This window comes from Sinohyriopsis cumingii, chromosome 2 (assembly GCF_028554795.1).
Source record: "Sinohyriopsis cumingii isolate HCF-2022 chromosome 2, ASM2855479v2, whole genome shotgun sequence".
Classification (NCBI taxonomy): Eukaryota; Metazoa; Mollusca; class Bivalvia; order Unionida; family Unionidae; genus Sinohyriopsis; species Sinohyriopsis cumingii.
Genome location: NC_142962.1, coordinates 27,177,300 through 27,193,001, shown reverse-complemented (window position 1 = coordinate 27,193,001; position 15,702 = coordinate 27,177,300). Strand labels below are relative to the sequence as shown.

The window sequence follows — 15,702 nt, the reverse complement described above, 5'->3', positions numbered from 1 at the left end:
GTCTTTGAAAATCTATATTATTTTTTATCCTTGAATCTTGGTAAAATTGGTGCCTACAGCTGCCTCGCTAGGCGCTCGCTCATCGTTACGATGTTAGTGTAATGACTGTCTGGCCTGGTGTCAGGATAATATGATTGGGTGAGAGATCATGCTACATGTCTGCGGCATGATTCCACAGTGCTAGACATCACTATAAACTGCCACACTGCAGACATAGTAATGATATGATTTTAAAAAAAATTGTTAAAGCTACGTTAAAAATCCAAATCACACACACATGCACACACATACACACGCTCACACCCTACATATAGATTTTGCGAATTGACCTACTTTTTTCATTTGCTTTTATCTGCATCAACACACATATGCAGTCTCGTTCCTGGCTATGTTCTCTTTGCACATTATAGAGGATGATGCTTCATTGATTATTCTACTATTCGCCATTCAATTTAGTTAACTGAAAAAAAAATGAATCCTCGCAGTACGTTTGGGCCGTTGGAATGAATAATGAAATTCTGATGCAGCTGCAAAAATAAAATATTTTGGATAGTGCTAACAAATCATTTACAAATAGGAACTATAAATATATCACAATAATGTTCGAGGTCAAACATTGTTTGGAAGCCAATGTAAGTTAGCACGAAACAAATATGATGATGCTAAAAACTCACTCACGAATCAAAACACCCCAGAGACACAGTGATATCATTTATGCATGTAAAATGTATAAGAAACAATCAGAAAATGTGTAAAGCTGCATAACAAGAAAATTCAGGATAAGCAAAGAAAGTTGCGAACAACTAATAAGAAACATTGAAATATTTGACATTTAAAATTAACACCTTTTATGACTATCTTAGGAATATTAACCCAACGTAAGAGAATAATGATGAGACAGGAAACTGAAAAACGATGAAGTATTGAACATTATACAGTATGAAATGAACTAATCTCTTCTGACCATATAGTCAAAGTGATGAAAGTCAAAGTCATGAAAAATCTTAAGTCATCACGAATATCTTTAACCTCATTTCAAATACAGGTGTTTGTTCCAGAAACCAGGACGACAGGATTGATAAAATCCAAATATAAAACATTCTACTGAGTTGTCTCAATGAGTTTTAGCGCAGCCCCCCCCCCCCCAAGAAAAAAGTGTGGTGTCGACCTGGGGGGGGGGGGAGGACTTCTCATTAGACCCCATTTTACAATCGGTGGCTAAAAAATGCTCATTTGTCAACATAAAAATTTCATTCATTTCTAATTATATTTTCAAGATGTTTATGCTGCATCTTCCACCTCATTCAGGAAGTGAAAGGTACCATTGTTTATGATTCTAAATTAATACATTTTCCACAGATTAATTTGTGTTCCATTTATCGTAATTTATTTCGTTTCATTCTAATTATATCAGCTTTCTTGTATGACGGTATTAAGATACGTTCGTAAATTTGTATTTGTCCATTTCTATGGGTGTATTAATTGTGATATTACTTTCATTCTGAGTTGAATTGCCTCTACTTAAAAACATGGAAAATGCACATGCATTCAAAGTGAGATATTAAAAATAAAACAATTAACCTTATATGCTGTGTATTCCAACCCAAATATAATCAATACTTTATCATTGTCATTTGTTACCTGTTGATAACAGTTCTCGACACGAACAAGTATAATCCTTTTCAAATGTGAATATAACCCATTCATGTACGTAGAAGTGAAGTTAATTCTATTTATTCATACACTGCCTGGGCCTAAAATATGCATTCAAACTGAAGACACGTTCAAAACTCGAGCACAAGTTGGTTACCTTTCATGCCTTGACTCGCCCATTACATGTCGCATGTCTAAGCTTGGCGAATGTTTGGACTTTACGGTGAAAGAGTAGAAAAATCTTCCAATTCCACCCGCCTTATGTAATGATGATCGTGACAAAGTTGGTTATACGAACGAGAACTAAAACATGTGCCTTCAGGGCTGGTGGGAGACATAAATCAAATTTGAAATAGAGCTATTTAAATTAGTATGAATACAAAATCATCGCTATATCTCAAAGTATATTTAAATCGGTACGAATACAAATTTATCACGATATCTCAAATTATATTTAAGTCGGTATGAATACTAATTGATCGTCATATCTCAAATTATATTTAAGTCGGTATGAATATAAATTCATCACCATATCTCAAATTATAGCATGCAGTTTCTCTAAAAAGTGTTCCTCCGAATGCTCTGCCTCGCAAATGAAAGTCATAATGTGACTTACGCTTGCGAGACAATAGCTCCATTGGCTTTCATTTCAACTACAAACTTTACGCAGGCAAGAAAATAGCTTCGTGACATATAATAATATTCTATTAAAGCCTGTTTACAAATTGTTTAATTATGCCAATTAAATTGAAACCTTAACAAGTTGCTGTTGTTGTTTTGGGTATAACACTATTTTCAGCACATGATTGGCTATGCATGGCTGCAAGTATATTCAGTCCTGGAAGAACACGACGGGAAGCTACTGTCAACCTTTCTCACAAACCCACGATGGCAAACTTGAGATTTGAACCCAGTCAGACAGAGATGAAATGTCAATAATCTGTAAAGGCGATCGCCTTAGAGCACCCGGTCACCAGCTACTCTGCAACCTTGCCACTGCATCTTAAGATTACCGTACCCGTTGCCGCCACAAAACGGAACTTATGCAACGCCATTTTCGGACGAAACTAATGTCGGTATGTGAGGTAAGTTGGTGCCATATTATTAACGATCCAATAAAATGTACATATCATTCGTCATTTTGCAAGTTTCTTCCAGTCGATTTAAATATAAACTGTACGTTTTCTGGCAAACTAACACTTAAAAAACATAATCGAATAATAATAATAATAATAATAAATCTACTCACCTATACTGTATCCGGCCAGCTTCGGTAAAAGTTTACATTCCAGATAGCTATATATCCTGTCTCGAGATTAGGCAGAGAAAACCCAGTGAGGTTACTGTGGGGTTGAGAAAAACCTGATATGGAGAGATGGTTAAAAAGACAAAGCAACAAACGCAAAACAACAAAAAACACTTTACAGATCTGAAATTTTATCAGTAACTAAAACAAAATCCAGGAGCAAAAATAGTTCAAGCTCAATAGTGCTTTTGTTGTATATGTTGCAAAAATGTTCACAGATTTTAAAAATTTCTTGAACTCGATATCTTACTTTAATTACTCATTTTCAGCTGATGACAGAATAAAATAATAATTAAAAAAACATAAATCTATAATTCCGGTCAAGTAGGAAATGAACTTGAGTTTGGACCAGGTTAAGTCCAACAAACAATGTGACATTACAATAGCAGACATTGCAATTTTACAAAAAATTAAAAAAGAACTAAGTAACAAACAATGTATAATAAATATCGAAGTTCACTGAAAATATATAAATTCTCGTGGAATATTTTGCTTCTCCTTAATTATCATATGTGTAAAAATGATTGATCTCAATGAAAGCCGCTTGTATCCCTTTTGTGCGCCCCGTACATAATAAATTTAGAATCGAAAGTAGAAAACTCAGTAGTGGTGTAAATGCTACGTAATTACTCACGTTTCGAGATGGCAAGTCAGCAGTGTTTTAGAGTGAAAACATACAAATGTACATGGAAATCTCAAACCACCTCTAATGTATGAGGAGACAAAAACATGTTAGTATTGTAGGGGGACGATATACGGACAATGGGAATTAGCAGTATTAGACCCCCCTGGGAAGATATACGGACAAGGAATATACGGACAAAAGGTTGGGATCAAGAGAAATGGAACAAATGGAATGTATTGGAATTGTATACGGACAATAGGAATTGAACAGGGGTGACGTCACGGTACTGGACAATGGCAACAATGTTGCAAGTAGCTGACCTTAATCGGGCGTGGCAAGGGGCTAACCTGAATACGCGTTATTCTAGGGACAAATAGAGTCATAGACATAGAAACGTGATTAGAGACAGAGTTAAAGACATAGAGACATATTACACAAACATATATTTATGGATATAAATCTATCACACAAGCATACAACCGACTACAAAATTTTAGGCAAGAGATGATAGATATCTTTTCGAGGCAGTGGAGGGGCTCTGAAAAGGACCTTGGGGTTTCTTCTTCTTGTTCTTCCAATTTCTGTCTTCTCTTCTTTTCCAACAACACCTTATCTTGTCCACTACATTCTTCTTCTTCTTCTTCTTGTCATCTTTGTCCTCCTTCTCTTTCTACTCATCTTCCTCCTCTTTTTTCCTCTTTCCGTTTTCTTATTCTTTTCTTATTTTCTCAGTCCATCTTCTTATCTGTTCCTTTTCCTTTTTTTTCCTCCTTTTCTTGATTTTCCTCCTTTATCATTTCCCTCAATCTCTCCTTAGCCTTCCTTAAATTGTTAATCCCTATCTTCACATGGTGGGGGCTATAACACCCATCCTCCAATCTGACAAAAATCTATTCTACCATTCCAATATCATCTACCACTTCCTTTAATTTAAGCATCTTGTCCATATGGTTTGTCGCCATAGTTAACTTATTCATTGTTGAATTGCGCGATTGATTGATTGATTGATTGATTGATTGATAATTAAATTAAAGACGTTTTCGCCCAAAAGGGCATGCACGCCTGGTTTATCTCCGAAACGGACTATTTAATTGATCGTGGGGGAAGGAATTGTGCCACATCCGCCACGCATTTATGTGCTCAAAGAGCACTATTTAATTTAGCCGTCAGGTTGTGGGACTAATAAAGTCGTTAACGACTTGAATGTAAGACTTTCATGATTGGGAATGAATTCAACACGCACTCATGTTTAAATTTCAGTCTCTTCCACTGAGCCAGGTGTCTACCAAAGCAGAATGTGACGCCCGTCGTGATTGGTCACGACTATAACGTCACATCGGGACACCTGAATTTTTACGGGTGATAATTGTTCCACATCTCCGTCATAGTACGAATGTCCGGGAGAGGCAAGGAGGGAAGCGCACAGAGTCCTGAAACGCCAGCTCATACTTAGTCAAATCTAGTGCAGTTATTTCTAATGGACAATTTCAAAATGCCAATAATGTGTTAGCCACCTGTGCAATTAATCAAATTAAATAAGTCAATAAATTTCATAATGATTCATTCATAAAGTTAGAATTTAGTGTACAAAGTGCACATGCAATTATCTAAGAAATACCAATCACCTAAGTCAAAATGAGTCATGCATTTGTTTGTATGACGCATAATAAAACCGAGAAAAAATTTAATGGCGGTTTTTGTTGTAGTTGTTGTAGGGTTTAACGCCATTTTTCAGCACAAGATAGGCTATACATGGCGGCCAGTATTAATGATGAGGAAGAACCCGGGAAAACCCCGGAAAGAACCACCGACCCACGAGAAGCTACTGGCAAGCTTTCTCACATACCCACATTGGCTGAATCTGAGACTCGAACCCACGCAGACAGAGGTGAGATGGCAGTGATCCGTAACGGAGAGCGCTTTAGACCACTCGGCCACTCGCGGCCCCTTAATGGCGGTTAGAAAATGATCAAATTAGAACATTAAAATAGATATATTATCTAAAACAGTTTTCAAGCCAAAATGAAAAGCACTGAAAAGGGCTGTTTTTTCTAACACATTCTGCACCTTTCAATGCGGGCACCACACACGGATCGCCTACTCCAATCATTCTCCCAATTAATGCGTGTGGTTGGGAGCACAGATGGTTGATGAGTGGCCTCATCGTCCCAGTGTTCACTCTGAGGGATAGTGAATACTTGTTCCCTCTGTCTTCTCCTATGCCAGACCCGGGGATAATGAGATCTTTGTGGCTCATACTCTTGCCGTTGTCTCTCCAACTCTTCGTCCCACTTTTCCATCTGTGGGACAGCAGCTATTGTTACTGGTAGTAGTGGTTGTGGCTGTGGCTGACGTGGTGGCGGTGTTGGTGGTAGTAGTGGTGTTTGTGTCCTGACTTAGGTTTCACCTCACACTGAGGTCTAATCTTGAAGTGAGGAAGGATCCTTTCTTTCTTCTCTTCCTTCTCTTTCGTCTTTTCCCTCTCCTCCTCCTCCTCTTTATTCCTGGCTTCGTCCTGGATCGCCTCCATGGGCAACTCATCCATGAGTCGCCTGGCATATTCCAGGTGCATCTGAGTTCCAACAGATTACTGATGCTACTCATTTTTATACGTTGACTAGTCAACGATGGGTAACCAGACTGACGAATGCTCCGCTTTATATCCCTGAAGCGCCGACGTGAAGGAAAACAGCCCTTATATAAAAACTAACAATACCCACATTATAACCATATACGTGAAACGAGCCGCCTAAAAGAAATACACACGTTCACCTTTTTACCTTCAAGCACACTTTATTATTACTCATACATATAAAAACACACTATCTTACAAGCTAGGGAAACTAAGTGGTTATAGGCACACTTCTATCCCATTACTTTGAAACACACACACACACACACACACACACACACACACACACACTATCTTACAAGTCAGGGAAACGAAGTGTTTATAAGTACACGTCTATTTTGTAAACTACAGACAATCTCAAATACAGACAAATATTTTGGCAATAGAGTAGTATGTCTTTTCTTGTTTTGAAAAGGGCTGTTTTGTTTGGGCTTGTGGCAATCTCTTATCGTCTAAGTTTGCCTCACCGTCTGGCTGCAGGCTTTCCCACGGGATAGGATCTGCTTCTGCGGAAGGAGAAGGAGAACTCTTTCGTGTCCACTCGACAGTAGACAAAGCCTCTGTCTGGCTCTTGCTAATGCCGATGCTCTTGCTGCTGCTGCTCTCTTTGCTGTTTTTGAAGTCTATACTTCTCGGGCCACTCTTCTTGCTTCTTCTTGATTTTATCTCTTGACCCCTTCTGTCAGGTCGTGGGCCACTTTTAAAATTCGGACATTCTCTATATATTCAGGCCTGTGTATCAGGTTATGCCTGATACAATGTAACTTCACGTGGGCTTCATTCAGTTTACCTAAATTGGAAGTCATTTTCATAGGTTGACGACTCAACAATGATTGGTCAGGCTGGAGACTGCACAGATTATATGGCTCGAGCGCGGACACAATATAAAAAATCCCTACAACTTTTCTCGGGGTAGGAATGAATGCTAAAGCTCATCTCATGGTGAGGGAAAGAGAGGAAAGTCAAAGAGCATATATAGTGATATTTTAAAACAAACCAACAACACCTTATTCAAAACATAACATTTTATTCAACCAATAAACCATCAACAAATAATATAACAATCCATACAATAACAACTTTTTTGAAAAGGTTGACAACGTTATGAAGTCAAGTTTGACTTCCACAGATGGAGGTCATATGTCCATTGATTTTCACTACGTTACCTGACTAAAGACAAGAGATATCCATAATGGTCACAAAACCATCGATCTACGTTTTCATCGTTTTTAGAAGAGTCAGGATCAAAATAAGTCACTAATTGTTTTTCCTAAGGGATATCAAAGACTGCGTTGATGAGGAAAATAGACACAATATCGTCCACACACCATGGAATCTGTGCCTTTTAAGTTCTCATTGTCCAATCGTGTCGTCTGGGCCTTTCTTCTCATAATGTCGATGATGTCGTCTTCCAAAGGTGGCAATCCATACGAATCAAAATACTACACACATTCATCATGGGGAAAGTAGACGGCTACCCAGTAGATTCCTAGTAGATGACTGTCGTCCGTGTGATGACATAAGCTTGATGGTCTTTAGGTTTGCGATGAGACCGTTCATCTTTAGCACACACAACATGATTCCCAGATTTCCGTTTTGTTTGATTTCTTGTATCACAGGTAATGCTAAGTCATGAATTCAATCCTGACTCTTTCCTTGAAAATCTGTGTGAAGTAATCGTCTCTTCGCTTGGTCTCTGTACCCTGGGCCAAGAGAGATTCGATGTGACGGACCTCCAGAGCAGTCAATGGAGGGGTGGAATGATCACGCAAGTTTTTATACCACTGAAGCAACACTGCTTCTTCTGAAATGAGACCCCAAGCGTCATCCAGATACTCGTCCAAGTTTTCTTCTTAACTCACCATCAGACATTTATTGTGTTAAATTTGGCTGGGATGATTGTTTTGATATCCATAGCAATCATTCTTGGTCAACCCTGTAATTGTTTCTGCCAGGTATTTGGCAAAACAGGAGGCTAAATATTGTTCTTGTTCTGGCCATCTGGACATGACCATCACCTCTTCGTCTTTGTCTTTTGGTTCTGCTTCCAAGATATCCTGCCATCCACCACTCAAGGAGGAATAGGAGTCCTTCATAGCTTCTAATAGTCTGGAATGACTTCTCTCAAACTGTTTATTTCTAGAGTGTTGTCGAGTTTGGCATACAAGATGATGTTCACCGCCTGCGTTAGATCTTCTGAAATCTGAAATTCTACACGTGGTTGACCAGATTTTATAGGGTGGAAATGTCCCTCGTCGCTGCCTTGGTCTGGAGTGAAATTAAAGACCCACAAAGAGTAATCTTCTGCATAATATTCGTACGAAATGCCGTGGCTGCTGTTTTTCCCTAATTGTCCCGTGGCTTCGTACATGATCAAGTACGATCTCAAGTAATTCTTCTCGGTAAACTTCGTTTCGAAGGGTCTGGTACATAAGGTTTTGCCATAGAGACTGACTTCGATCTTCGACACATTGTATTGCATCATCTGGAAACGATTGGCAGTGACGGCTCCATTGAGGGATTTGTTGCTGACTATACCATTGATTAAACGTTTGGGTAATTGTCCTTAGAACAGATGATCTTCGATCTTGGATCGGAGTCAAGCAGAAATGGTGAATGTTTTCACTTCCACGCGTAGTATCGGATACTTGGCGGTCGTTCTGCTCATAGTGTGACTGATGTAGTTTCCCACTTTAAGCAACACTTCCACGCGTCTTACGTAGAATCTGGCTTCTTGGATGATGGTTTTGTACTCGTTGGCATGGGCCATCAAATGGAAAACGGTACTACTCGGAGTCATTCTCAGGCCGATATCCACTCTGTTCAGCAAATACTTTTCTTGCAACCACATATCCAAATGCAAACGATCCATCAGTTCTAAACTACGTCCTTGCAGGATTTTCTTTCGACGGTCGTTAAAACCCGCATTGTGAGGATCGTCATCTGCTGTCACGGCTGTGTCGTTAAACTTGTCGTCTCCCGCTGTGTTAGGTTTCCATACGAAGCAATCATCCAGATAAATGTTCTTTGCATCTTTTTCGCACGTGAGGAGATTTTCCAGGTACGCTCGGTAAGGGCAAGTATCCATACTGTTGTTGACTAGTTTGTTATTCAAGTACAAATCCACTTCGCTGTACAAGGAATGCATGAAATTGTTGGCGGGAACTACTATATCATCGGCTTTCGGATCGATGTCGTCCATTTTGATCATTTTGACTTTAAGGTACAAGTAACTGCTATTCGAATCGATGTAATCTTCGGGCTGTCTTTTGATTTCAGTTTCTATGAGGTTGTCAAAGAGGACGAAATTCTACCCATTGGGATTCTTGCGTCGTCATCATAGTGGATGGCATGGCAAACAGATCCAGTTCCGACTTGAAACATTCGCAAGACTCTCGGTGCATCATTTCTTCTCTCTGTTATATAATAATAATAAAAAAATGTAATTCTCTTTATCTTTGTCCTTCTAGGTCTGGGTGTTTGAAGTCCTCTGGAGGGGTGTCTTCGTCTCTTTCTGCCTTGTCCTTGCTGTGGTTTCAGGGAAGCAGGAATGCCTGACTGACCAGTTTCCAGGGCATTTATAGGAGTTTCTCGTTGGCCCAACATGTCTTTGCCAGTTTGAAGCAAGACATTTTTGCGTGCTCTCTTTGAGATTTGTTTGAAGATGATGAGATTTTGGAAAAATTATGTTCCCTGCTTCAAAGCGGAATCTTTCATGGCGGGTAATCTTCGTGTCACCATCGGTTTCAAAACAAGGGCTACCAAAAGAAACGCAGATTTCAGGATATCTCCAAAACCATGTCCTCGCTGTCGAACGACGCCTCGGTACACAGGATACATGACTTACGAGTCGTTAGAGAATCGTTTTAGAAAATGGAGTTTCACCTTAACTTTATCTTTGGAGATCGGAATATTTTGTCCCAGATCTCCTATTATAGCAATGATGACAGTGTTGAAATTTTTGTTGTTGTTGTTGTTGTGGGGTTTAACGCCATTTTTCAGCACACGATAGGCTATACATGGCGGCCAGTATTAATGGTGGAGGAAGAACCCGGGACAACCACGGAAAGAACCACCGACCCACGAGAAGATACTGGCAAGCTTTCAGTGTTGAAATAAGACTTACTGATGGGTACATAAAGAGGATGTACAGATTCGCGGTGAACTTGATAGATGTTTCCACCTTCCTCGTCATTGGTCGTGGCAGAATCCACTTTGAAAGGAATGACTCTCAGTTACGGTGCGGATGTGTGTCCCACCACGATGTAATCCACCACATCAGAGTACACGAAGATCACATTTAATCCTTGGCTCTGTTCTACAGTATATCGAAAAAACTTAAAGTTGTTGCTGATGGGTGGTATGAGTGGACCCTTGATCATCTTGAGGTCTCCACCCAAAATGTCAAACAGTTCAGGACACAGTGGAATGGACAACGTTTTGGCCTCCAAAAATTTGATCAGCAGGCGACAAGCCAGTGTATGGTACTCGATGGTGACACCTCCTTTGGTTTTGTCCAATGCTTTACCAAACAGCACATTCAATTTGGCATCAATTGTGTCCACCAGATGTTGACCGCTAAAATAATAGCCTGCAGGAATTTTCAATATATAGAAGTACTGTGGAGTGTCCATGTAACTGTCACTGGGTAAAGTTAAGTAAATATGGTTATTCATAATTCCAGAGTTCTGCTGTTTGAGGGGTCACTGGAGGTTAGAGGAGCGTTCAAAAGAGGGATATTGTTGTGGTGATGACTGTTGGAAGGGTGACTGACGTTGGACGCAAGACTCCCTTTGTTACCGTTATGGTATTACAGGGAAGAATTGGGGAGAAGGTAACGATGAAACTGCTCAATCAAATGGTCCACAATTGTTTGTCTCCTTTTTGCAAACTAAAATTGGCAATGGCAGCACCGATGACGCAATACGCTACAAATATTTGGCAGAAAAAGATGATTTGCGTTTTAGGCACACGTTCTCCACACCACGCCCACAGGGGTTGCTTTTGTAGATCTTGCAGAGAAGAACTGGGAGAAGGTGTGGCCATTGTGGTGGTTGAGGCTGTGTTGAAGAGCATGATGGTTGACTTGCGAAACGTCGATCCATGAATCAAAACTAGGCGGATATCCTTTTCATTGTATTTTGACTTCTTTGGCATGATGTTTTCCCTCCTTTCGGATTCTTCTATCGAGAATGCTTTCGATCTCGAAAACTTTGTCTTCTTTTTTTGGTTACTCGTTGTAACACGGGCATGCAAAACGTTCCTTTTAACACTTCCCCGTTCATGTCTTCCAATTTATAGACAGTGGGATGACGGCCACGCACTTGTTCAGTTACACGAAACAATTCGGTGGTCCAGTTGGGTAAGTCACCTTTGCTGAAAGTGCGTTCGGTATTGCCAATTCGCACCCAATCTCACTCTGCCAACACTTTACCTTTCTTGGGGACAGCCACAGTCGGGGACGTACCAAACCGGCTTTTAACAGAATGAGACTCTCGTATACATTTAAAGGTACCACAATCATGTTTTTAGTGGTACTTTGAGGTAGAGATCATAATGAGCCCACAAGGAATCGGCTGGTAAACGAAATCCCAGAAAGGAAGTCTCTAAGATACACACCACACGAACACCCAAATTCATTGGATACAGTTTTCCTAAATAGTGTTGGTAATCCACCACAATCTGAATAGTGACGTTGATTTCGAGCCACGTCAATTGATGTATTGCTAATGATAAAGGTCGTAGCATGGTAGCAAGTTTTTATACCCTCTTTTGTTGAAGGTAATGATTTTACTTTATGAACATAAACGGTTTTAGTTCAGTACCGTACAAAATCATTTAGTCACTAACCCACACAACACACGCCGCACAGGTTTCCTCTTGAAAATTTGTAAAAGATTTTGTTATCCTCCAACTCTTCCGTTGGAATTCGATGTACTATGGTCACCTTATAAGTAGAATGAGTGGCATCCAAAACGTTATGAATCTCAGGTGATTCATCAATGTCTGAACAATGGAACACTTTGAAATGGATCAGTCCTCTTATACCATTCATGTACCAATGGTTCCAACATCGGTTATGCAAATCAGTCCTTTTATATCATTCAAGTACCAGTGGTTTAACCATTGGTGACGTAAAGTATGCAATTGTGTTTTGCGTTTGACTTGTATTTTTACAAACTCTCGGTAAATGCGTTCTCTCAAATCCACAGGCAAATCACGAATGTTCTCTTGTAAAGTATCCATCAAGAAATTACTGGGGTCTCACTAAATGTAGGTAGTTACAGTGTAGTGACCTTCGAGCATGTTCTAGGTAAGCTGAATTTTTCTGCTCCCACTGGCAAAGTGACACATCACAACTGAACCACTTGTCTGTATCACCTTCGATCAAGTAGATAAATCTGGCTCTGGCTAATTCTTCGGGAGTATGTCCTGCCATATATTTAGGCCACTTTTCTTTCATCATTTTCCATGGTAGATTTTGTAGTAGTAGTAGTATAAGCAGTAGTAGTAGTGGTAGTAGTAGTATTAGTCATAGCGAAGTTCTCATGATATCCTGCTGAATAGCTGTGGTCACAGCGTACGGAATCACTGCCACTGCAAGGCACAGAATCGCACCCCACTTGAGAATCACCGAACTTGAAGATTCATTTTTCTCGCTTGGCAATTGAAGTCTCAATGAACTATCGGTCTTAGGCGTTTTCCATTTTTATATGCTGACAAATATCGACGTGTCCCTAAGGTAAAGTGAAGTTGTTGGAAAGCCGTACTAGCTTCTGGTACACAATTTGATACAGTTTTTGTATTGGTTGAGTGACGATTTGGTGTGTGGGTAAACATACAATCTTGTGAGGCTCGTAGGTGTTCACTTGAAAACGTTGATCCTCTCCATATTGCAAGGCTTCCTTCAACACACCAAGGTTTACTACTTTACTACTGCGATAATTGAGAGACAATCCTTTAACGTTACACTAGGTGTGCACTTCTCCTTGTGGGTCCCGGTATTCGTAGCCGTAATTTTTGGGACCGCAACTAGCAAAACTTAGAATCTTGTCGTCACTGTGCTCGTCTGTCCAGGCTCCTAAACGGTCTCTCTTTATGACAGGGTGATTGTAACCCAGCCGATCAATGTAGATGCAACTGTCCATGTCAAAATACAGCACATGGCCTCCTAATAGTTTTAAAGCAGGGTACAATTTTAAGCAAGCATGTCACGTAGGCTGCAATGATCACATTTCCAAATTCGTCGGCCATATACAAAGTCAAGATCTTCTTCGTAATTGACCAGGATCTAGTCTTCACGAAGGACGTTCACTTGTTTCATGTATTTGATTTTGTCGTGAATTATCTGGAAGTAGTGGGACGGTTCTGTCAAATGCTCTGTCTTGGGTAAACAAGGTCGTTGTGCCATTTTGCCCTACAAGCAATTCAACATCACTCTGGCAAACGACCGTCAACCTTTCTTTTTCTCGATGTGATCTAAAGTGATGCCTTCCTGCTCAAAGTATTTCTTTGAATTTCTTTGGTGTTCGGGAGTGTGGCACAAGGAATTATAGCCGCTGACTTCTTGTTTCAGTTTCAAAAGGCATCCAAATAGTCTGCGAAACAACCTTTCTGAGTCTCGTCCCCCTTGCGGTACTGTTCTGCCTTGGAAAGGTGGTACATTTGGTAAACTTCTAACAATTAGTATCCCAGGTCTAGAGCTTTGAACAATTCCACGCCGACCCACTTTCCTGTCAATGCGCGTTCTTCATGTGTGTGCTGACAAGGTTGGTCTTGGTTCTACGTTTCCGCACAAGTATGGCACAAGGGAAACATCAGTTTTCCCTGGAAATAGTGAAGTAAAACGGGATTTGTAAAAGTCTGTGAAAGGCAAGACCTTGCATTGAATCAATCCTTCGTATTGTTGAATGTTGTCCACTTCGATGTGTTCCGTCAGCTATTGTGGTTGCCCTGTGGGAAAGTGACAATATCTGCACACGTATGGATAGAATGAACACACGTCCAGGTATTTGATTTCTTCTCCTTTTTCCTCGTCGGCGTGTTAGAGCAAACAGGTGGCGTTCGTCAGTTCTCCATACAAACTGAACCGCAGGTTCAGAGGGTCCACCAACTTGTAACTTTCCACGATCCGTTAAAACGTTTTAACAACTGATTTTGGGTGTACCGTTGTGGGTAGCAGATCGGACATCCGTTAAATAAGCAACCGTTAAACTCATACACGGTTTTAAGGTTTTCTAAGTCCCAGCCATCCACAGAATACGTTCCGATGGTCTTTTCAACTCATCCGTTTCGGGCGTATTTGGTGCACTTGTCTTCTTTGTCACACAAGTAATGCAGTCAGCGTAGGGATTTGACCGAGTATTCGCGTTCGACAAAATAGATTGTTTGAGGGCGTTTGACAGCCATGGTGTTTTCGGGAATGAATCGTTTGTGGTACACTAAAGAACATGCTTTGGCAATGGTGCAAGCTTTTTCAAACGATCGATCCCTCCGTGCTCCATGAGCAATTCTCGAAAGTTTCCACAGCATCACCGTAAAATACTTTAATATTTCTTCTTGAAAGTCAAAGGGGTCCGAGGCGTGAGTGTGGTACCAAACGTAGAAATCTGATCGTTGTTTGGTGCGTAATTCGGAAATTAGCCTTTGGCCATTTCTGTAATTTCAAATGTCTTAGGCATTTGACTCAAAGGCATGGCCAAGTAACTCATCGAATCTTTAAACTGCCCTTGTCCCACTTGCATGGAAATGAGCTTGGCTCCGTTCAAAGTGACTTTAGGACGTTCGATACTTGGTTCCGTATAGTATTTGAGAAGAAACTGTCCATCGTATCCCGAGAAATTGTGAGCCATCACCGTGGCATAGCGATGACAACCTCCGTAACGTTCGACGTCCTCTTGGCTTCACGTCTCGTCGATAGGGTCTAAGATCCATTGCGCTAAATCGGCCAACGTGTCGACAGATTATTTCACGTCCTCCATGAATCTTGCTACTGTGCGTGTAATGGCAAAAGATCGGTTCTTGGATGCACTTATTGCACACTCGATGAGCCACGTAGAAATTAGGAATGTGGGTAGTGTACAATCTCGGCAGTTGACAAACACATTTCTTATGTAATCTTTGTGTCATGAGATGTTCTCCCCAAAACGTAAGGCTGACAAAAGTGAGCTGTCAAGCCGGGCAATGTACTCGTTCTTCTCCTTCGGCAAGGCATAATTTAGAGGATAAACATCCCTCACATTTCGATCCACACCGCTTGTGTTGCTCTCGATGGTTATAGCCATAGTCACCTTTCTCACAATAATAACCGTATCCCAAGAATGCAGTCTTACTGGTAATTGTATCGAAATGTTCATCGTTATGATAGACGTGAATGTTATTTCCGTCTTTGAAAGTTTTGCCTCGAAACAAGAAAGGTCCAGGCACTTCTTGAGAGTAGCGTGGAGCCAAGACGTCTTGCAGGTTTTGCATTACAGGAATTCCGCA

General features: G+C 40.5%; 1 pseudogene across 1 annotated transcript in view; it reads right to left on the bottom strand.

Moving 5' to 3' along the window:
• LOC149804520 (uncharacterized) overlaps positions 1-15,702 on the bottom strand; it is an 82,898-nt pseudogene that overhangs the window by 30,794 nt on the left and 36,402 nt on the right. Inside the window, exons 4-5 of the transcript XR_016413984.1 lie at positions 10,539-10,807; positions 5,992-6,156 (exon numbers count right to left, since the gene is read on the bottom strand). The product of XR_016413984.1 is annotated as an uncharacterized LOC149804520 (transcript). The remainder of the gene's footprint in view (positions 1-5,991; positions 6,157-10,538; positions 10,808-15,702) is intronic.